The 23,514-nt window shown below is 35.7% G+C and overlaps 1 protein-coding gene and 1 pseudogene across 1 annotated transcript in view; both read left to right on the forward strand.

Annotated features, from left to right (window-relative positions):
- Positions 1 to 23,514, forward strand: part of LOC122334574 (NACHT, LRR and PYD domains-containing protein 3-like) — a 498,320-nt gene that overhangs the window by 315,936 nt on the left and 158,870 nt on the right. The gene's annotated exons all lie outside the window — the stretch shown is intronic.
- The window catches only part of LOC122341688, a 59,236-nt pseudogene that overhangs the window by 24,354 nt on the left and 11,368 nt on the right, over positions 1 to 23,514 (forward strand).

Consider the following 23,514-nt stretch of genomic DNA (forward strand, 5'->3'; position numbering starts at 1 on the left):
TATGGTGAACAAGAAAAACCTTTATATATTGTTTAAAGAAATTAAAGTTCTTCTCTTTGTTTCTATTCTTTTAAGTTCTTAACAAAATTGTCATCCATTCTCATGGTCCTCTGACTCTTCAGTGTCTTAAGACATCAGTCTGATATGATGAATGAGTCTGTACTGTGCATTTTGCCAGTTCTCGTCTATCGCATGGTCTCACAAAAGAGAGTCTGTTTTGGCAGATTGACAGGTAAATAGTTTAGCTGGAATGTCTCAAAAATGTCTTCAGTGTTCCAGAAGTTGAAATAATAGAAGTTAGGGTGTGTACCACAGTTCAGAAGCATGCAGACGTGCTCCGGGCAGTTTCTGTGGAGGTGGAAGTTGTATATAAATCATTGCAAGTTAGTTTAAGGTTTCTGGCTAATGCTCAAATACTGAGCTAATGCGGCTTAGCAGAGGGGGAAAAAAAACTATCCTGCACTACTCTCAGACAAACCCAGGCCACAAAACCTCAAGGCAGTGATGCTAGATGTGAGAATAAATGTTTTGTCAGATTTTAACCTAAGAATGGTGAGAATTTACTTGTTTTGAAACATGTTGTAACTGTAGTGCTTTTTATAGGCTATATATATATATATATATATATATATATATATATATATATATATATATATATATATATATATCCATGGGTTTACATGTGGTAATTATACTGATTTTACACATACAGTTATTTTTGCAAGCTACACAGCTGTACAGAATTTGCAGTCCTATTAAAATGATTAGTATGAGTATTATTATTTTTTACATTTTATTTCAGTATTTTTAATATTAACAACATGAAGAAGTATACCAGAAGTACACGTTTAAAGATGTCCCAGTACTGTATCTAATGTCAATCTTGGCTAAGCATTGCTTTTTCACCTGAGGTCACCTCACCTCAACATGCCTGTAAATACAATTTTGATGCTGGAGGTTTGCCAGCCATGTCCATCAAACCTGCTTGTAAACATGTTCCTTTGCTGTGTTCTTTTTGAGGGGCATGAGCTGATGGGTGACAGCTTTGGGAGGAGCTGACTGCTAACCTACATTTTCTCCCTCACTGGAGTACATAGATCCTGCCACATTTATACACCAGCGCAGTATTTTTTAATCATAATTTCAATGTGCTTGCAGATAAGAATAAGTGTAACTTTTGAGTGTTCCAGTCTTACTGAGTTTAGCATGTTATGTGTTATTGAAAATTCAAAGAAATTCAATTAAATTCTGATGGATCAGTTCTAAGCTATATTATTTTGTTATGTTACGTATATACTGATGTGGACAAGGTTTGTATGTAATATTTTAGACAAGCACATTATAATATTTGACATAAATGGCGCATATGGAGCATGCATCAAACCATCAACCTTGTAATGGCTGCATCATTTACTCAACCGCATGTGAGTACACCATCTAAGAATCGGTTAGCTTGAAGACATTTCACACATCTGTGTATGTGTACTAGACCCTGCTAAAAGAGCTGGTGATTTGTTCTGGAGCCAGACACAGCTTGCACTTCTCTGAGAAACATCCTTTGCATCCTCTTCCTAATGAGCTTTAGGAAACAGCTTTTTCCATCAGGGAATACTAGGGACACTGGGCCTGGATCCTGTCTAGCGTTTAATGACTGGAACATGTTATACTAGTTCGAAGAACAAGGCTGATAGTGTAGGTGTATTGAATTTAACATGTTTTCACCTGTCAATATTTTGAAGTATTTGTGACTGAAATAGTCCTCATTTTATGGTACAGTTGATCTTTTTCATAAGGGTATTCATTTTTACATAAATGTGTATAAATATACTGTTTATATTCTGTTTATATAATTTTTCCCACAAAAATATTAAGCTGCAAATGGGTTTTCAACATTGATAATTAAAATAAATGTTCCTTGTGCACCAAATCAGCATAGTAGAGTGATTTCCAAAGGATCATATGATATTAAAGCCTGGAGAAATGGCTGAAATGGTTCGCCATCACATGTATAAATTGCAAATTTAAAATATACCAAAAAAGTAAGCAGTTGTTTTAAATTGTAATGCTTCACAATATTTTGCCTTAATAAATGCAGCCTTGGTGAGCATAAGAAAATAGATTCATTTAAAAAGAATGTTAGGGCCTTAAAACTTTGAAAAGTAGCGTATGGCATATGTTAAAAGGTAACTTTTGTGAAGTATTTTCTTCAATCCAAGTTTATGTACATCCATAAGATTGTAGGTAAAAATATTGTAAATATCTGCTCTTGACTTTGATTTTATGATTGATTTTCATCCAGTTAATTTTGATGGTCTGAAATTGCATTTTTTGAGTAATGCAAATACATATAGTTGGACATCGTTATAGTTGTTTTAGTCAGTTCAGTACATTTTCAGTACAATTTTGAAAGAAAGAACATTTTATAGCTTGTGAGTTACATCAGGGTGTCAAAATATTATAAATAATGTCAGAAATTATAGATAAACATGTCCTTTAAGTAAGCCGTTTTAGGTTAACATCCACAAAAAGTGTAAACACAGTGGCTTTGACTTTCAAAGCTGTTCATTTGAGACAGGACTAGCTCTTTGTCCAAATAATAACAACCTGGACACAGACAATTATTTTTGCCATTTAATTTCACATTGTAGTAGCACAGAGACATTAAATCACAGGAAGCAGCACTAAAAGCATGCACAGTGCCATCGTGCGGACGCACTTGATGACCTCCTCTTGAATGATCAGATGATCTGTGGGTGTAAAGTTAGAGTGAAATAGCTGAGTGTATGTACATTAATGTCAGGGTCGGTGCAGATGAGCAGTCAGTGGACGCCTGCAGGCTGGGTGATTTAATAAGCCTTTATTGAAAACACCATCAGACAGGCATCTGCCGGCTATAAGGAGCGGAATAAAGCGGGGCAGTGGTGCAAAGAACCCCCTCCTCTTTCACTTGCTCTGCTCTATTGTTTGAGCAGAGAGGATAATGGGGTTGAATACCAGACTGGGTCACACCAATCAGACATGAGGTGAAACAGTTTGCAAACACCTCAGTCATACAGAGAGCCCCGCCGTCGGAGTCAGCAAATGTGCGGTTTAGTTTGAATCAGCTTTGTGTTTCATACACGCTTCCTTCAGAATCTCATTGTCCTTAGATCGCCCCCTCCTTCAGCCTCTGTCATCCCTGGCTTGAATGGAAGGCTTGGACTCGGTGGAGAGAGGCAGGATTATGGTACTTGTGCTGCCAAGTCCATACTCCTATGCATATTCATGAGGTGATCTGCTCTGTAGAGCTGACGGGAATACAACTGATCCTTCTCAACTGAGACCTGCGCAGCTTCTCTGGAATTAAACTAGTTTGGAGATCATTTCAAGAAAGTGTCAGGATTGAGTTATGCGGATGGATATCTTCATTTTGAGTAAATGTGAGAATAACATTTATGAAATGCTTCATTATGTTGTTTTTCATTTAAAGCCTTGGGTTGTTTAGGCAGTGCGTATTCTCATTTACTTTTATGAAAATTGGAAGCATTCTGGGATAATTTCGATTTTATCCCACATAAACTGGAAGTGTATGCGTTTTTTCAATGCTTGATACTATATTCTATCCGGTTTAATATGCAGAGTTAGGTAACACTTTATAAATAGGTAACACTTGCTAACTATTAACTATGAAAAAATTCTTAATATGCTGCTTATTAATAGTTAGTAAGGTACTTGTTAAGTTTAGGTAATGTGTAGGATTTGGGATGTAGAAAAAGGTCAAGTAGAATAAGGCTAATAGGCTAATAGCTAATATGCCGGCTAATAAGTGTAACCATAAAATAACCAAAAACAAAAGTAAATATACTCCTCTAAGATCTAAAAGAAGATAGAAGAGTTTTTTATGTCATTTATGCTAATATCCATTGGTGTAATTATGTACAAATGTAAATTAAATTTGGCTGTAAGATTTTGGAGTGGGTGGGGCTACCAAGTAAAACACAGGAGAAATGTTAACTACCTGCAAAATATTAGCATGTTTTCACAGCTAGTTAGGACAAAAATCCACGTGGCAGAGATTTTATTACAGCCTGCCTGGTGTGACGCTGTTAGACTAGGTTTCATAGTGTTTTATATCATCCTACAGGTGATGAAGACGTATCACATGTACCACACGGAGAGCATCAGTGCAGAAAGCAAACTGAAGGAGGCTGAGAAACAAGAAGAGAAGCAGTTTAGCAAGTCTGAGACCTCAATAATGTCAACCTCCTGCGCCACCACGAGGACAGACCCCAGCGCGCAGCTCGGTCAGGAAGATTGAGAAGATGAAGGAGAAGGTGAGATTATGTGTGCTAGTGGCTAGGCTCATAATGCTCGGCAGAGTGATTCCTAATGCCACCTTGCTTTTATTAAACCAAAGAGCTGTTGCAGCCTAGAATCGCATTCATTCCTTCTCCCAACATTCTCAAGCAGGATTCTGACCCTTTAAGAGGAAGATTATTCTATTTCAAGTGGTGTATATTATCTATGCACAATGAAGGATAAAGCTAGCCCTTTGTCGCTCCTTGACTTCATCTGAAAAGCCACTGTGGAAGGAAGTGAAAGCCAATATTGCATCATCATGACCAGTGTCTTTTTTTGTCTAAAGCTATTTTCAGTACTCTTGTTCGACAATTGCCCTTGTTCTTGGTTAAGTGAACATTGGTGATGCCTCTTTGTGAGAATCAAACCAAAACACTTCAGAATGCAACCTAGGGTTTCATTAACAGTAAATGCTGATCAATACAAACTCACCTCTAAGCGTGCTCTAAGTTTGTGTTGCTTATGTATTCATAAATGCGATATATACTGACCATATTCTCTAAACGATGAACATGATTTTTCTCTTTTCAAATGTAACATGTTCCTGGATTAACATCCATGTTGATCCTGGACCAACATTCTTATCAGCCAAACAGAATAGAGAGATATGTTTACAGGAAATATCAATTTGTGCCATACAACAAGAGTTAGGTGCTTCTTATGTTATTCAAACATAATTTCCTTCTGCTGTTAGGAATAAATTCTGAGTAGGGTTATGTTTAAGAGTAGGTGATAGATTTTGATCCAAGAACATGTCTTAATTGGCAAAATCACAGTGGCCATTCCCAAACTTGTAATGGGAAGTACTTATAAATAGTCTTATATACATTTTTGTTTTTATTTTATTTTATTTATTTTAATTAGAACCTTTACGAGAATTCCAGAATTTTTCTTTTGAAATAAAAGCTTAATGTAACCACTATTGTACTAAAATTCTAAAATTAATTTTTTCTTATACAATTTATTATTTTCTGCAGTGAAATATATATTACAATAGTGTTGTGTTTCTTCTTCTTTTCTTCTTCTTCTTCTTCTTTATTATTATTATTAGATTTTAATACTCCTATTTGAAATTAAATATTTCCATGGTAATATTTAGTTTAATATTTAGTTTATTTAGTTATAAAGAAAATTATACAACAATAATAATTGTATTATTTTCCTTAAATACTCATGTTGTTGCTGTGAAATGTTACAATATTATTTCCGTTTCATATTTAATAATAATTATAAGCTGTATGTAATATATAATAATTATTATTATATAATTAAATCTTAAACCCAATTTTTATTAGGAAAATAAAATATACCCAAATATACTTATTCTAAATCAACAACCTAGTACCTTCCTTTTCTAGTTACCTTCTCATCGGCTCTTAAAAGCAGTGCAGGAACTTAGGTTTGAATGAATCTGATGGATGGGTTTATAAAAATGAATGTGGGCTGAGCTTTATCTAAGAATGGACAATGAGGTCAGTGAGACTGTAGACAGCCTGAGACTGAATGGCTGACTACTCACACAAACCAGATTCAACATTTCAGGTCAGTGACTTCAACTGTAAATCATCTAATTCATGCAAATTCATAGCTGGTTCTGTGAACTTACAGGAAGCTAACTCATAGTGACTATTGGACCATAAAAAAAAATTATATTTGGGAGTACTGTGTTTTTCGCACAAGGCAGTTTTCATGTGAATGAATTCTGTTTCCTTTACTAGCCAGCTTGTACGCTCTCTCACTTTTGCTCTTTGTGTCTCTCTCTCTCTCTGTGCTGTTCTCACTCTCTCTCCCACCCTTCCTCCCCTTTCAGGCTGCAATGCGTAGAGATGTTGGCATGAAAGCCACTCAGCCTCACACTATTTATAACCATGGTAGCCATGGATGCTCTGTGTTTCTCTCTGCAGCCTGACCTGATTCTGCAGGCGAGCAGACTTCGACGTGATCCCAGCACACCTGCAAGCCTCAATGGCCTTAATGGACTATCAGTTACTAATAAGTAGTTTGTGAAATGTGAAAATACATTTTGAATTGCACTTCCAATTGATTCATTTTCTACAGAAATTGGAATAAATTACAATTATCAATTTGTCAGACTCGTGCAGACCTAATTTTAGATTAAATGTGAATATTATAAAATTAATAAGGGTGACAAAAATACACTCCATAATTTCTATGTGCATATTTATATGCTGATTCTGTTTACATTTGAAAAAGGTCTACTGTGATTTGCCGACCTAAAAATGAAAATACTTTTCATAATGCCAATTAGAAATCTGAATGACTTTTTCTGTAAACCACAATAGAATATATTTTGAATAATGTTGATAGCTAACCAGTTTCAGATCCCATTTCCATTGGTTTCCAAAAATACAATGGAAGTCACAAGGAACTGATACTATTTAGTTGCAAACATGCTTAAGGTTTACTAATGGTCAGCTCATGTGTTGTTCCCACCATAGTTGCTTTTCATATCAGTGTTTGTTTAATCGACATGGAATCTAAACTCATGTGATCAGTATATTCTAGCGTTTTAACTTACATGTACTAATCACTGGTGTTTGTTCTTCATTTAAGGATTTTGTTTTGACAATACAATTATGTAGCAGTCAGCTGTTATTAATGATACTAGAGCAGCTGTCTGCTTTGAGTGCTCAAGCTTTTTGATGAAAAATTCAGCAGGACCCAGCTGGAGCTCACAAGCAGATGACACTCAGTCTCTGAGTCTTGTTTCAATTCACTGAAAACTCTTATATGATAAATATTATTGTTCATGCTTTTCAAATTAAATTTTTTTAATTATCATTTGTGTTGTTCAAATTTACATAAACCTAAAAGTTCACAGTTTTTAACTATATGGTACACTTTAATTGTTTTATGAGGTTTAGTTTAACTGTAGTGTAAATTATTATCTCTATACACTCTAAAATATATGTTCTGTTATCTCTTTGCATAAGTTGTCACATTGGTACTGAGGAAATTAATACGTTCTGTTTTAAATTGTTTTATGTAATTTTTTTACATTTTCTGTAGGCTATAAACTGGTCTGATGGTGTGCATTGTTTTTCTTCTACCATGAATTGTTCAGCTAAAAGCACATTTAATGTCTTTTACATATATTGTGGCTTTTTAAACTTCAGATAATGTAAACAGCTATTTATTATATAAACTGATTTCTTCTTCATTTTGTTTCCCTTTCCAGAGGCAAGCCAAGTACTCTGAGAACAAACTGAAATGCACAAAAGCCCGCAATGACTATTTATTGAACCTGGCAGCCACCAACGCCGCTAGGCAAAAATATTACATCCATGATGTTTCGGATATGATTGATGTGAGTATGCACAATGAGGCATGCGTTTGTTTGTGTGTATCAGCTGTGATTTAAACAGTTGAACTGATGAGGGCTCAGCTCCATCTGTTTCTCTTTGCATTGCGGGTGAAGTGTCTCCTTGTTAATATGGTTTGCCTCATTTCGTTTCTCTAAACGTTTGCTTTGCATTTCCTAGAATGTCATTTTTAGTGAATTGGATTTGTGTTCTGATTTTATTCCCATCTCCCTCTGGTATTTGTGTTTTTATTGAATTATTAATCACCATTACTGTAACCTTCTAATCTGTTTTGCAGCTTCATTCGGCTTCACAATGAAAGATTAAAACTATTATTCTGCCAAACCAAAATGATTTTTGTCAGATTTATAACAAGAAAATGAAATTACTAGCTTAATTGCACATAAACCCTTTTACTGCATTTAATTCACAAAATATTGTTGCATATAGAACAACAGGCTGTCAGTTGCATGGGTATCATCCTATCAAAAATCTGCTGAGACTGGATCAGTGATGTGAAGTATACTGAAATATTTGCCCATCTCGGCTGTCTCTATGTTGTGTTAGCATTAGTTCGCACACTGTAGATAAACCGAACTCTCAGTGATTTTGCTGAGGGATGCAAAGAATGTCACATTGCTGTCCATCAGTACGCCCTGATATCCTGGAAGCAATTTATGAAAACATAAAACCGCACACACTTGTACGTCCTGATAACAGCAAAAAGGCTAAGAGGAAACATAAGCCATTATAGATAAATTTTAAACCCAGCTCTATGCACACTACTGCAGTCACATACTGTTTGCATATCTCTGTAGCAACTGTTCTGTTAGAGATTGTTGCATTGGACATTTATTTCGGCACTGCCTGTTATTTTTTTTATAAAAAAATATGTAAATCCCTAAAACGGTTAACAGGTTGAAGCTGGAAGAACTCTGTAAAGGGCTTACAGTTAGGTTGTTGACATAGGTTTACCTTTAAAACCACTCAATTGTTTGAAACCACTAAACCAAAACTCACTAAACACCCACACCCACCATTGGGTATATAGAAATTCATGTGGTACTTGTGGCCTGGTGAATTACAGTAGAATGCCAGGCTACCTTGTACCAGAAATTTACAGTTTTGCAGGCTGTTCCAAAGAATTAGAAAGTGCTATGGTTCTGGTGCTTCCAAGAGACTAGGAAGGCTTTGCATTTCATCTTTTAAAGGGATAGCTCACCCCAAATATGTTCTGTTATCATTTATAATCACTTACCCTGCCATCATTTAGTTTCTCTGCTGAACACAGAAAATATATTTAAAAGTAATTTGCTCTAAAACTACATTAAACCAGCAATTTTCAGTGTATGGACCCAGTTTTTTTGTTTTTGCTTTGAAACATCCTGTTTTTTCCAAGTTCACAACCTTACATCTAAACATAATCCTTTAAGAAAAGCCTTTAACTTTTAAGAGTGCAGGGTCAGAAGTAGGGCAGGGGTGTCGTGATTGATAGTTTTCAGAGAGTCTGACAGTGAACCAAAGGTAAACAGGTTTATTCAAACAATTCTGTCATGGCAACCCTTATATTCCCAATACACAGTAGAAATTAAGTATTGGTTTTCTGCTTTAGATTGAAGTATATTTTTCTTAGGGCAAACAGTGGTTTCAGTATTACTGATGGACACCCTGAATAATTTAAAATTGTATGGATTTACTTCTAATGACCTGTGATTATTAGAAAATGCTGAGAATTTGAAACTATTCTATTATTGGGCCAAGAATGTGTAAATACAGAATCTAAACCTTACAGTATTACTGTGCTAGATTTTTTTTTACCATTGTACACCTGCTCTCCTGTGGCTTTTGTAATGCTAAATAGATTGTCCCACAGGCTATGACCGTCTAGTGTTTGCACTCAAGCCCCTTTAAAGCATAATATATGGATTTACAGTCCAATAGAGCGATAACTGCCTTTGTGGCAATGACTCATAGAGGTTTAAAGTTTCCCTCAAGCAAATTTAAACTTGCTCCACATTGCTGAAAGAGGTTAGTCGACATTTGTTGCACGCTTAAACTAATTAGCTAAGATATCCCACTGTGCTTGTTTTTCTAATTATAGATACTGACGATCTCTCGAGTCTCTGCAGGATGAAATTCACTCATTTAGATCATGTCATTTTAATGGCACTGGGATCCATGGAGGCACAAGAGATGCTACCTGTCTTACAGTTCACCCTGTTAGAGTGAAATGTGAAATCTCGTGACTGCTAAAAATAGACATCACCATGGAAACATTTTGGCAAATACAATTTCATTTATACTGTCTTCGCAGAAAGAAAGATTGGATTTGTGGTCTTCTAAATGTCATTCAGGCTTGCTGTGAGATTTTTCATCTCTCATCCTTCATTTTTCTTCTTTCTACAGTGCTGTGACCTCGGGTATCATGCTAGCTTGGCACGCTTTACATTAAGAACGTATCTGTCTGCTGAGTATAACCTGAGACTCTCGCCATGAGGGTCTGGACATAATTGAGAACGCTGTGGACAACCTAGACCCTCGTGAGCGACAAGCACAAGATCATGGACATGCATAATCAGGTCTTTTGCCCACCCATGCGATTTGAGTTTCTGCCGCACATGGGAGATAGATGAGGTATCTACCCTTCAACTTGCCTAATATCATCTTATTATCGGAACAGTTCACACAAAAATTAAATTCTGTTATTATTCACCTTCAAGTCAATATGATTTCTTTCAGCGGAGCACGAAAGTTGATTTTTGAAGATTATCCTGGTTATTACTTTTTGTAATGAAATATAATAAAAACATGCTGTAAAACTTCAATTAAAGTGGTTCATAGTGGTTATACATTAGCTTTTGTGAAAAATAGCAGACAAAATGTAAGTCATTATTAAGTTAGGGAAAGACATTCTTGTAAGCAATGACAGAATTTGAATTTTTCACAGAACTGACCTTTCAGGAATAATAATATTGGCCTACTCAATGTTAATTAAAATCTGAGATGTCAAAATTACTTTTTTCAAGTAACTAGTAAAATATAAAATGCAGTTACTTTTAAAAAAGAGTCACACAAGTTACTTGTTATTCGCTTCAATCACCTCTTACACGCCTTAATTGAAATTGGGAGAAATCCTTCAGGCTGAGGCTTATTAATTTCCGCTTTTGAGTGAAAGGTCTTTGCACATGCCAAAAATATAACTTTGGGTTTTGTTATTAATAATAAATAAGCAAGTGCAGCTGAGGTGACAAAAGTAACACAAAAGTTATGTAATCCATTACTTTTGCATAAAAAGTGACTAGATAATGTAATGCATTATTTTTAAAGTAACTTGCCCTCAACACAGATCATGACAGAGATAAATGGCTTTGTGTTTTGTTTTTGTTTGTTTCAGGTGTGCCAGGTGAGTGCCCAACAACCAGTCCAGACCGAGCTTCTGATGCGCTACCACCAGCTGCAGTCCCGCTTGGCCACGCTCAAGATTGAGAATGAGGAGGTAAGAATTGAGAGAATTAATTCTCTATTACTGTGTGTGTGTGAGCAAGGTATGACAATTGTTCTAGTCCCTTTTCGCCCTGCAGGTATAGTTTCAGGTTACTCTACTAACTCTGTAGTCTTTCATTCCTTATATAGACTTGCTTTGTTCTAGTCTGCTAGTTTTGTGAATCTTCAACCCGAGATATGGAGTTGTCTTTGTCCCTCCGTAGTGGGCAGTTGAGGCATGTCCAGCTATGCAATAGAGGTCAACGCCCCATATAAGGGCTTATATAAGCTGATGGTTTACTCTTCTGTGTTAAGCTGCATTCTGAATAAACCAGATTTGATTTCACTCGCGGTGGTTTGTTCCGACTGCTGCTTCCAGGCGCCTGAATTTGTTCTGTACTGCTGATGAACGGACACAGGGGACGTGATACACTGAAGAAGAGAAGTTCTTACAAGAATCATCACAGTTACTACATTCAACATTTTATCATGGTCTATCTCTCTCAGAAATAATTATTCAGTCTCAGCCTCAGACACAAACAACCAAAACCATTCACTGACTGTGATGCATATTGCATACCAAAATAATCGCTAGCTCCAATCTGATTGACTGGTTTAATTAATTTCCAAAAGTCAGAGCGTACAGGTTTTTATCAGTGTCTTCTGGGAAACAAAGTTACGGTATGGTAGCTTTACTCGATACGGCACCAGGCAGCTACACTGAGCGCTTTCCAGTGAAAGATCTAGTTGTTTGATTCACACAGTTTTTTGTGGTTCAAGGCTTTTGAATCTTGAGAGATATTCAGAGCTTGTTAGAGTGCAGCTGTATAATCCACTTTGTTCTCAGAGTTTAATTTCAGATTTAAACCATATAAAAACTAGTTTGTTGATTTACAGACTCTGTCTAGCTTTCTTTGCTAGAACATACAAGAAGGTACAACATTATACTAATGAAAGAGATGATCTTTCATTCACTGGTAACATCGGTCACGTCAAAGGCTTTCAGTGCAGCAAATCTGTGTGACAAACCTGAGCCTGTTGCAAAATCTGTGTGGGGAAGTCCTTCTCACAAATGTGAAATTCCAGAACATATGGATTCCTATTGTAATGACTGTAAAAATTAGTAGTATAATAGTACATTTTTCTATTTGATCTTTCAACTCAAGCGCAATGTCATGTTATAAAAGTAAAATAGGTTGCAAACTCTGTTTCCTGTTGACTTTAACATCTGTATGCTATACAGATCCCTCTCTTGCAACCACATGCTTTGGAAACTATTGAGTTTTATTTACACCTGCCCGGTGTAAAGACTCGTCAGCTTCTTTTAGTGTGAGTCATCACTCTGCGGAGAGCCCAACTGCCTCTCACACACAAGCCTTTAGCTCTCAAACAGCCCTCTGCTTTACTCACATACTTGTTTTAAAACCATTTTTAAAGCACTCCAGAGAATACTTCAGCTTAGCAATCAAACTCGTGGCAATTTAGTCTGCCTTTCTTGGGAACTGAGACTGTATTTTTAGCTTCTCATCTGTTAATGGTGTGTGTATCTTCTGGGATGGGATAGTTATCTCTATGTTTGGTCTTTGTGAGGGTACTTTTTGTATTGGGAGAGCCGAACGCAACTCACCACACCAACTAAGTGTATGCAGCTGCTAATGGACTTTGTAATAGCTCCCGCCTGTGTTCATTGATGATTTCATATCTTGTCCTTATCACTTGTGTGTCTCATAACCAGCTAGTAATTGATGATTTTGTGTCATATAGGAAATGTGCAACATTAATCGGTGAGAGCCTCAAATGATTTATACACCAGTCACTACAGCATTGAGACAATCCTTGATTTCATACATTGGAGTGATCTATAGTCCCTGGGTCAAATGTACCAGTATAAAGGTTTAGGTAGTTTTAGAGCCGCATGCAGCACTACACAAATATCACTTGTGGTTTAGTTGCATCGATTACACTTCAAAAAATATGTAAATAGATTGAGATCTTTTCTTTATTGCACATTTTCGAGGTTTTAATAACTTTGCCTGCATAAGCATTCTAGTAAGCAGCAACACATTTAAGACTGTGGCGATATGCATTATACTGACACATACATGGTAGTTTAAAGTAAAAAGAGAAGCTCTTTTTGCACTTTTTTTTCTTCCTGTGATTTGTTTTCTGAACTCGTGTACTAGACAAATACTTTTATTTGGATGTTTCCAAGTCTTAAGCTCATATTGTGGGTTTGAATGTATCACAGAGACGCATAACTTATTGCAGTCCTGTTATTATAAACAGTGAGCACATTGAAATGTTATTTTAAAAGTGCTCATATTATATTCAAGGTTTAACATTACATTTTTTGCTTATGTCAGGTCAGTATGTTGCCTTCCAAGATTATATTACAACAACATGAAACATATGAATTGTATGTGTGGTTGTGTGTACGTGCTTGTGAACAATATTTAGTGTATATACACAAAAGAAATGTGTAATTATTGAAGCACTTCTGCACATCTTCTTTTCCTATTTTGGACTATCATTACTGCCTTTTTATTTTTACTCTTGAGACAGAAACAAATGTTTCATGTTTCATGACAAACAGATCGATGAATATGCTGATGCCATACGGTGTAATTCATTACCGATTTGGGTGCTTGCCATCAAAAAAACTGTAATAAACTAACTGTTTTATATTTAAATATATTTTAAAATGTTTAGCTAATGAATTTTTAGCAACCACTATTAGTAACCAGTCTTCAGTGTCACATGATCCTTCCAAAATCATTCTAAAATGACTATTTGGTTCTCAAGACACATAAAATTTTAGTATGAATGAGGATAACTGTGCCGCTTAATATTTTTGTGAACACCGTGGATTAGTTTTAAGCAATTTGTTGAAAGACAATTCAAAGGACAGCATACATTCTGTACTGGTGATTTTGATCTATTTCATCAATCCTGGTGAAATAAAAGCATACATTTCTTTTAAAATAACTGATTGTTAGTGTGAATCTTACGTAATCTTATATTCTTAAGTCTATACTTCATTCTTTTTTCACCTTTACTGAATCCCTGCTCTGGCTATGCGCTATGTTTAATTAGGTGCGTGAAGACCCTGATGCCACTTCATGCAGACCTTGGAGCAAGACATGCTGACAGTGGAGGACTTTGATGTATCAGATGCCTCAGCACAGCCGATCCCACAGAGTCCATCAAACTGCGGGTTTCCAGGAGAGTTACATGCTGAGCAAATTGAACATTGCTAAGAGATTTGCAGCTAATCAGCAGGAGACGGAAGTCTTACTTCACTGTGAGTAGCCTTATTCTCTCAGACCATAAGCACTGGCTACACACAAGTACTGTTATTATTTTTATCTTATTTTATATGACATTTATTGAATAGTGAATTAATTATTAATTAATTAATCAGTATATGAATTTACATTTTTATCCGATTGACACTCCTAATTATTAGTTATTTTAGACATTTTTTCCATTTATAATGCTTTTAAAGATGAAGTCCTGTCCTCAGGTCTCTGCACTATCAGTAGATCTTTAATACATGGTTCTTTATCACAATCATCTCTGCAAACACTGATATCAAAGTCTACTTCTTGCCTTTCCTATCTGTCTGTCCAAACTCAGTCATCACGTACCAATCCGCCAAAAACATTCGTGACAAGGCCCATGCCTCACCAATGAGACGGAAATTAAATCCTCTATTGGAACAGATTGAATTTATGCGTGCAAGCACAGCAAAATCTGTTCTTTGTTGCCTACAGCACACATCGCTTCCTGATTTAGTCACATCCTATTAAAATCATGCTAGCTTACTGATCGCTTCATCTGTGTCGCAGAAATTCAAGGAGTACCTGAACGCGCAGTAATCCTCATCATTAAGCTTCACAGGCAAGCATGACTCAAGTAAAACAGACTGGGGGAAGGTGAGTTGTCTGTTTTAATAAATAAGTTTCTGTTTCTGAAATGCTGAGCGCCAGCATCTAATGGCAACTTAATCACTGTTGATATAAAATTGAAAGTTGTAGCTACATGAGTGAGCTCAAAAGTTTGTATAATGAATGCATCTAAACTCACTGGACAGATGATATATAACGTAAGTGAGGGTCAATAGTTTAAGGCCATTTCAGGAAAATTCTTTCTATTTTGTGTCTGATTGTCTAATTTAAAGCTGGCAAAAATAGGCACTTAACTCCAGGTTGTGTAATACTTATAGTTCAGATTTTTAATTAATTAAATTTTATATAAAAATTTTTATATAAAAATATATACAGTATTTAATCAAATGTAATTTTTTTCACTGCCATCTATCTTGGGTATAGCCTTGCTGTGTGTATAAGCAATATGAGAGGGTGATTTTTAACTGAATGTTTACAGTTTGTTGATACAAATGGGGATTAAACATTTAAAATATGACCATAACGCAAAACATTAAGTGGTAATAAAACTAGTGATTGCTTGTTAACCCTTCTGTGCAAAATACCCAATCTGTCACTTGATATTATGTAACTAACTCAAACATTAAACCCATGTTTTAGATTTTGTAGATTTTGAAATGCTTTCTTCAGTAAGTAATAATGTCGTAAATCAAAGACCTTTTGAAGCAGATGCCTGAAGAAAGACTAAAATGTTGTTAAAGCAATAGTATTCTGGGGGTATAAATAATCCAAGTGATTTAACAAAAAAAAAAGCCAGGCTGCCATTCTACATGTGGTATTGTGTGAACATGCTTTTGTTTTACCAACTGAGGGACCCAGATGCCATCCATAGACATTTAGTTGAAAATTACCTTGAATATTCCTTTAGGTATAAGGCCTTTGTTGTAAGATGATTAGAAAGATCCTGCTTTTCATGGCTGCATCTCCCATAAGGCCTCTTGTCACTTACCACGGGCAGTTTACGCCCAATCAATCAGCTAGTGGCACCGGGGACTAGCAGCTGCCTGTGCAGCAGCTCATAATCTAATGACGGCACACTGGGACACCCCAGCTGAGTCCAGCCATCCATCACGTGATATGATCGCGGACCAGTCTCTGCCCTCTTCCTCACTCAGACTATGTGCTCAATCACACTTCACCCATTGGCTCTGTAAAACCAGACACTCAGGGGCTAGGCTAGGTGTGTGCATTAGTGCATATATACATGAGTTTATCACATGATTTTAGCAGGTATGCGTCATGTTTTTAAATTATTCACTTAATTGATCCTCCATTCATTAAGCCAATTAGTTTGGCACATCTAATTTTTTATTATTAATGTTATCAAGGGTTGCTATATCACCAGCCACCTGGCTTAAATGCTCATGTTTATTTAAATGAGTGACGGGAAGAATAAACTGTCTCCCTATTTACATGTGTTTGTAAACCAGATCCTCCCAAACCGCTTATCCAGAAATGTGATTGGAAAGGATCTGAGTCTTTTTTAACTCTCAGCTGGCAAGACAAAAGCCTTTTCATTTTTTGGAATGATTTTAGAGGGCACAGCAAAGGCACATGGGAACCACTCCATTTGATATGCAGATTTAGGGTGAAATGAAATGATTTGAGGCCCACTTTACATCTTGAAGCACTCATGTAGAAACATTAGTGGTTCCACCTCATTACATGGTGATTCAGAATTGGAAAAACTTTATCTGCATAGGGCAGGTGTGTGTATTTTGGGATGACTTTGTCATTTTTCCCAGTTTTTCAAATACAATTACAATGTATTTTTATTGCACTAGTTTTACGTGCTTTTTGAAAAAATTGTAACATTGCATCACTGTCTTTTTAATTTATATAAATTAAATGACATGAATGATACTCTCAGATTGTAGAACTTGTTGAGCAGAGGTGTGCTTTAGTTTTGAACTTTTTGTCACATTTCACAAGTTAAATTTGAAAAAAAAAATCCTATACCTACAAAGAAGAAAAATATAATGTCCTATTGATATGATATAGCAAAAAGCAAATACCTAACAATCAACCCAGCTGATTACATAACTAGCAACGTGCTAACATTGTGAAGGAAATCAATGTTTAAAAATGTATTTAGTTTTTGTAATTTTTTTTATATTTAATTTTATTTGTTTTACGTTTTATTTTGTTAATATTAACTTTATTATTATCGGGCCTTTTCTGACTACAGTGTGTTTTCATCTTATTTATTTATTTATTTTTATTAATTATTATTGATTTATTTATTTTCTATTTAAAAAGAAAACATTTGAATGATTTGAAAACTTTCTTTGCATTATTTTTCGTCCTTTTGACCATTCTGTCTCATATTTGTTCGTGGGCATGTATATATTTTCATTGTTTGTAATGATGGTGATAAACAAAGAACTTCCTTTTCAGTGCACTGACATCGGGACAAAGAAACTAGTGAGCCACTCAGACATCTACCAGTGTCACCAGTGTGAAATGAATCCCTGATGCACACCTGCAACCTTACACACCTCATAAAAACAAACACAAACACACACACTCACTCATTTAGCCTCGGTTCTTTCTGTCAGACCATCTGACACACTCGCAGGGTCTTCCAGAGGTTTCCTACGTGTGACCAGTGCTACTTTGTCTCAAGCACTGTGTGGTTGCTCACCCATTCATCTCATCTTCACAGCACTGGCCACTTCCTCACGATAGCCTCAGTATGCTCTGACCGAGCTTGAGAACCCACGCATGAGATCATGTTATAATGACATTTCTAACTCCTCCCTCTTTCCACTCTCTTTTTAGGAGAAAGAGCCTGAATGTGGAACTACAAGGTAAGAAAATTCTGCTGCTGATGAAATTCACATTTTCAAAAACAAAACAAAGCTTCTTAATTGGCATCTGTGGTTACATGAAGACACTTTACCATCTATGAAACCTTCATCACATAAATTCCCTTTTATAATGGTAAATGCATAGATTTTTAGCATGTTTTTCTATACACTAAGAAACAAAGGTTGTTAGAACTGCAAGGTTCTTTGCTGGACATTTCTTCATATCTTACGCTTCAAAACTAAGGTAGATCATTGGCATCTATGATTCATTGAAAATATTTAACATCCTTGAAACTTTCTATTGCACAAAAATGTCCTTGATAGAGAGGATTTAAGAAATTGTTCTAAGAACTGTTCACTGAAGGATACTTTGGGAACCCAGAGCTGCTCTTAATGTGACATTACCTTTGAAACCCACTTTTGGAACTTTCTAATGTTAAGATTCTATATAGCTGTGAAAACTCTTTATTTTTTATGAGTAAAGATATACTTTTACTTCAGTCTCTTAATATTTTTGTCCAATGAAATTATCTCTGAAAGAGACTGTACTTGTTAAGCCATTGAGTCACATAAGAATAAGATTCAGTCCATGTTAATGAATACTTCTCATCCATATTCACTATTTATAACCATGATTACTGTTTTTAGTGTTTTGTTATAAAGTGTTATTTTACCACAGCCGCAAATCATTGTTGTGCCATTTTAGGTTAAAAGAGATGATTTTCACCCATTTCTTGCGTATGTTCAGCTACAAACATCCTGTAAACACTTAACAGAGCAGGGTAGCAAGAGAGGACAAAAAAACTTTTTGATATTGCATGACGGCCAAAAGGTGACTTGTCCTCAAGCTGTCACTGGCAGGCTCAGCTCATGCTGGGTTATCCAGAATGTCCTCTGACAGTGGGAGAATGCTGAGAATAGAGCCCTCACAAAACAGATGCAGGTCTCTTCTGAACTCCAGTTGATGGGACATCTGCATCAGTGTTGCTTATTGATAATCCATATTGCCCTTTTATTTAAATGAACGTGCTGTTATATATATATAATATATATATATATTGGTACTTGACATGAAATTGTAAGTAGTGTAGCTAGACGAGTTTCCAAATCATGATAGAATACGTTTCAGGTCCAAATAATAAAGAGAACTGGTCTTTGTTCAAGTTCTATGACTATGCAGTTTCATCGAAAAACATCCAAATTGCTCTCGATTCGTTAATTATTAATTATTTAAGCAAAATATAAAGGAACAGCTTCTGTGCTTGTGCTCCTGAATAATGCTTACAAACCAAAGTACAGAGCCATGTCACGCTTGACTTTGATTTCATTGATCGTCTGTCAAAACAGCAGCTATGTTCCATAGCTAAATGTTTCAACAAGGACCTGATTCAGTGGGTCCTATAGGGAGAAAACTCTCTGCAGTTGTTATCGTTAATTTGAGGTCACAAGCATTAGGATGTAATTACGATCTTTAAAGAACAAATAACACCAATGCTCGTTGCTGATTTAAGCCCTCATTATCAACTGTTTTCCCCATATACATAAGTAAGAGTCAAATAGATGGCAGTATGGTTCGCTATGTAGGTTTTTCTGGTTTTGATAAACTGCAATATGTCATATAAAAGGGTGTTTTGTATATGTGTTTGGTTCCATCTACCCATCTCCATTCTCCTCAGACTCTCAACCCTTTTCCCCAAAACCACACAGAAATTGCGTGGAAACCAAGGCTCTGCTCCCATCTATAACCATAAGCTGGTTTAACGGCAATATGGAGAGTTTCATTAAGGTACCCACTGACTTTGGTGCTAACAGCACTCCTGGATGGGCTGGGTGGGATGACTGAAGCTCTGTCAGTTTTTTTCCTCACTGACCTACACGCTACACACCTCTATTTAAGCTTCTACATTTCTGCCTTTCGCCAGGTGGCGTATGATGCAGATAGATAATGGTGGCCGCTGATGTCTCTCCTTCCTAAATAGAGACTCAGCAGGCCCATTAGTCATTGTAGGGAATCGTCAATAAGCGAATTTACGCAACCAGTGGTCGATTATCGCTTTAGAGTTCAGTGCATTTTGTTTAAAAAGCCACAAATTTCAGAGAAAATTAAACGCATGTGGGTATCATCGCTTCTCCACATGCTTCTACCAATCTTCATTATGCCATTCCAGCAGTCACGCTGCATGTGTTATTCCATCGCAGTCACCACTACATATTGACTGTCGCCTTTGTGGCGCATTCTGGTCGCCTCCTTCCTTTTCTAATCGTGGATTTTCTCAAATTCTTCACTCTCTTCTGCTCTGCTCTCCTTACGCTGCTTTGCAGGTCCGAAGGGGAGATCGTAAACAGACTCCGCAATCAGGGTACTGTAGAATATAATAGCAGGCATGGACTGTCTTTAATTTTCTTCAGATAAGGGCTGTAATACTTTTGTTTAAACAAATGACATTAAGGCTAAGCTCACTAAGTTCAAAGAGAGAAATTCGAACAAGCTTTCTTCTCTTGGTGAACTCTGGGGATGAATTGCCACTAGCAGCCTTGACTGAACTTTTCTATTGTAAGAGGCTTTGAGGACAGACATGCTTGAATGTTTCTTTGTTTTTATTTTCTACTAAAACAATTTGGAAAAGGCTTATTTTTAAAGCTGTGTATATATTTCTGGTTTAAAGATCTAGTAAATTAGTTACTTTAAAGGTGCACCAAACCAGTTTTTCCTATTTCCAGTGTTTAGCATCTAGTTAATACACAAAAAATTTTTCATAAATATTTGTTTAGATATACAAAAAAGGTAAATAGATTACATTTACACAGAAAAAGCTGGTTTAATTCAAATTCGAGATTCACAAGCAGAAACTGTTCAATATTACAGAGATAAAGTGTTTAGCTTTAGTTGGTCATGATCCCTTCTTGCATGGATATCTCTAAGATACCAGCCCTGGTATGTTGATAAGAAATATATTTCATTAGATTTATTAGAGAAAGGATTTTGTAAATACTCATTTTTAATTTATTCTACTTTTTATTATGGAAAAATGAGTAAAATTTCTAAAGGAAATAGATCAACTAAAATGATGATTCAGTAACCATTTGTTCATGCTTAATAAATGTCTAATTCACGACTTACAAAAATATTTGGAAAATGGTATTTGACCATACTAAGTGAAAAATTAATTGAGTCCAGTTTTGTTTTACTTCTTCTTCTTTTTATTCCCTAGAAGAAGAAAGTCAGGTGTGGTTAAGTAGAATTGTCATTTTTTTGGTGAATTGTCCTTTAAACTGTTACAGTTTTCTGGAAAACATTGGTGCCATTTTGTAATGATTGTTGTCTTTCAGGACCCAGGTCAACCCATTCTCTGGTGTAGAGCCATTCGATACATTAATCTATATGGTAAGCTGTTCAAGGAAAGGTCACTAATCGATTGCAGATAAACATGCTTAGACTCAGGAGTCACTTGAAACCATTAGAGAGCTCTCCAAAACAACACATCCTTATCATTCAGAGGCGCCACATACTCAACTAAGAGAAAGAGACACAGATGCTAATTTGAATAAGGACTCATCTGTTGCAAGTTTATGATCCGGTACTTTAGAAATAGTTCCATACAAAGTCCATCTGGTTGTGTAAAGCTAAAGTCTGTGAATTTAGAGAATGACATTGGTTTAAGGTTAAATATGCTGTGATTGATGATTTGTTGTTTGCCAGAGACTATAAATTTTTATAGATGTCAAAGGCAGAAAATAATAATGCTATAAACTCTATTCTCTGCTGGCTCAAGATTGTTAACAAGAACCTAATCTACTTTTCTTTGAGGTTATTTCTTTTGAGATCATGAAGTGCTCTCTTCGATCCAATGAAAATGATTGAAATGTCTTTGGCAAAAGTCATATGTGCCAAAAAAGTGACTTCTTAGATGGAAATGTTGCATTTCCTCCTGTGCGATATTAGTTTTGAACTGAAGTAATGCAACACGTTTGACAAGTTTTCTAACGGCGTTTTTTATTTTCTCGTGCCAGGGCTGCAACAATAAGCAGCATATTCCGAAGTTCCTGGATTCAGGTCGGGAGCCAACGATATTAAAAATTCATTTGAAAGAGGTTAGGTCCCTTTACTTTTGTTTATACTTTCAACTGTGGAAAATGTTTTTTCTTGTAACGCTGATCATCATTGTTGAGCAGAGGGTGTAAATAATGCATCAGAAAATCAAATTTGGTGGTAGGATTCAAATGCCTTTCATTTGGGAAATGCCTTCCGGGAAACAAATTGATTCTACATTTAGCTCATGTTTGTGATATAAACAATCATCTGCTTTGATATTGACAAATAATGATCAAATTATATAAGCCGCTTTCTAAGATTATTATACATCAAAATCATTCTATTTGCAGCAGGAAATATTTAGACACTCCAGAAATAGTACAGTAAAATAATACAAATAAAATTCTTAAATAGTAATAATTGATATTGGTAGCCAGGTAACTCAGACTGTGAACCTTACTGGATTTGTTTCATCATGTCTTTGGGTTACTCAGTCTAATGAGGAGCGATTTTAGCCACAAAAAGGGATGCATGCAAGATAAACAAAAAAACACTTTATGCGTCACATAGATGTTATGCTACAGTAGACCTCTTAACTTACTTCTTATGTTATATATTTTGTGTGTTTTTTCTCCTACAAATGTCTCATTTTTTCCACCATTTATTTCAGGTGAGGGACTCAATTGCTGATGATCAGAGTGCACCATGATATCAACTCGTGAATGTGTTCTCAAGCTGTATTTCTAGAGGACTGGAAAACCCCTCTTTCCCCTAAGGCTTTCTGATTTGATCTCCACTACAAGTGAGTTTCAGCTGCAGGATAGGTTGAAATGTCACCAGAGTGATTAAACCTGATATTACTTCACAGTTCGCTTATTTGTTGTATGTTTCCTACTTGGTGCTTGGCTTCATCTTAGCAATTTTACAGTACAAAGCTAATGGTTGCTCCTTATATTGTTTTTGGGAAAGGTGTGTGCTAAGAGAAATGCTAGCTATGTGTTGTTGTTTTGATCTGCTGGGTACAATATAGCTTATAAAAGTTACAGTAAACATTTTCTAGATGTTATAGAACATTAGTTTCAGATAACTATTTTGTTAGAATCTTGAAAAAAGTATCAGTATCATGGCTTTACACAAGGCATGAATCTTTTCTGTAATAATACAATTTGGAAATGTTTTCCGAGCACCAAATCAGAATATTAATATGATTTCTGAAAACTTGCATAACACTGAAGACTAGAATAATGGCTACTAAAAATTACATTCTAGCAAATATTTAAATAGAGAATAGCACTTGAATATTTAAATTTTTACTGTAGCTTTTGATCAAATTATGCAGCTTTGTTGGGTTCTATTCATAAAACATTAAATACCAGCAGGTGTGTACATTTTGAATGTACATTTAAATTTGTTTAAATATTTATATGTCGACGCTTTTGTTTCAGAGCTGAATCATCTGCGAAAGAGCCCACCACATCCAGCAGACATCGTCACCCTCTCAGACTATCATCATTATGCGATAATTCTGTTTGCTTTTCTAAACCAGTAAGTTTTATATTTCACCAAAACTTTTCCATGGT

This window comes from Puntigrus tetrazona, chromosome 3 (assembly GCF_018831695.1).
Source record: "Puntigrus tetrazona isolate hp1 chromosome 3, ASM1883169v1, whole genome shotgun sequence".
Taxonomy (NCBI): domain Eukaryota; kingdom Metazoa; phylum Chordata; class Actinopteri; order Cypriniformes; family Cyprinidae; genus Puntigrus; species Puntigrus tetrazona.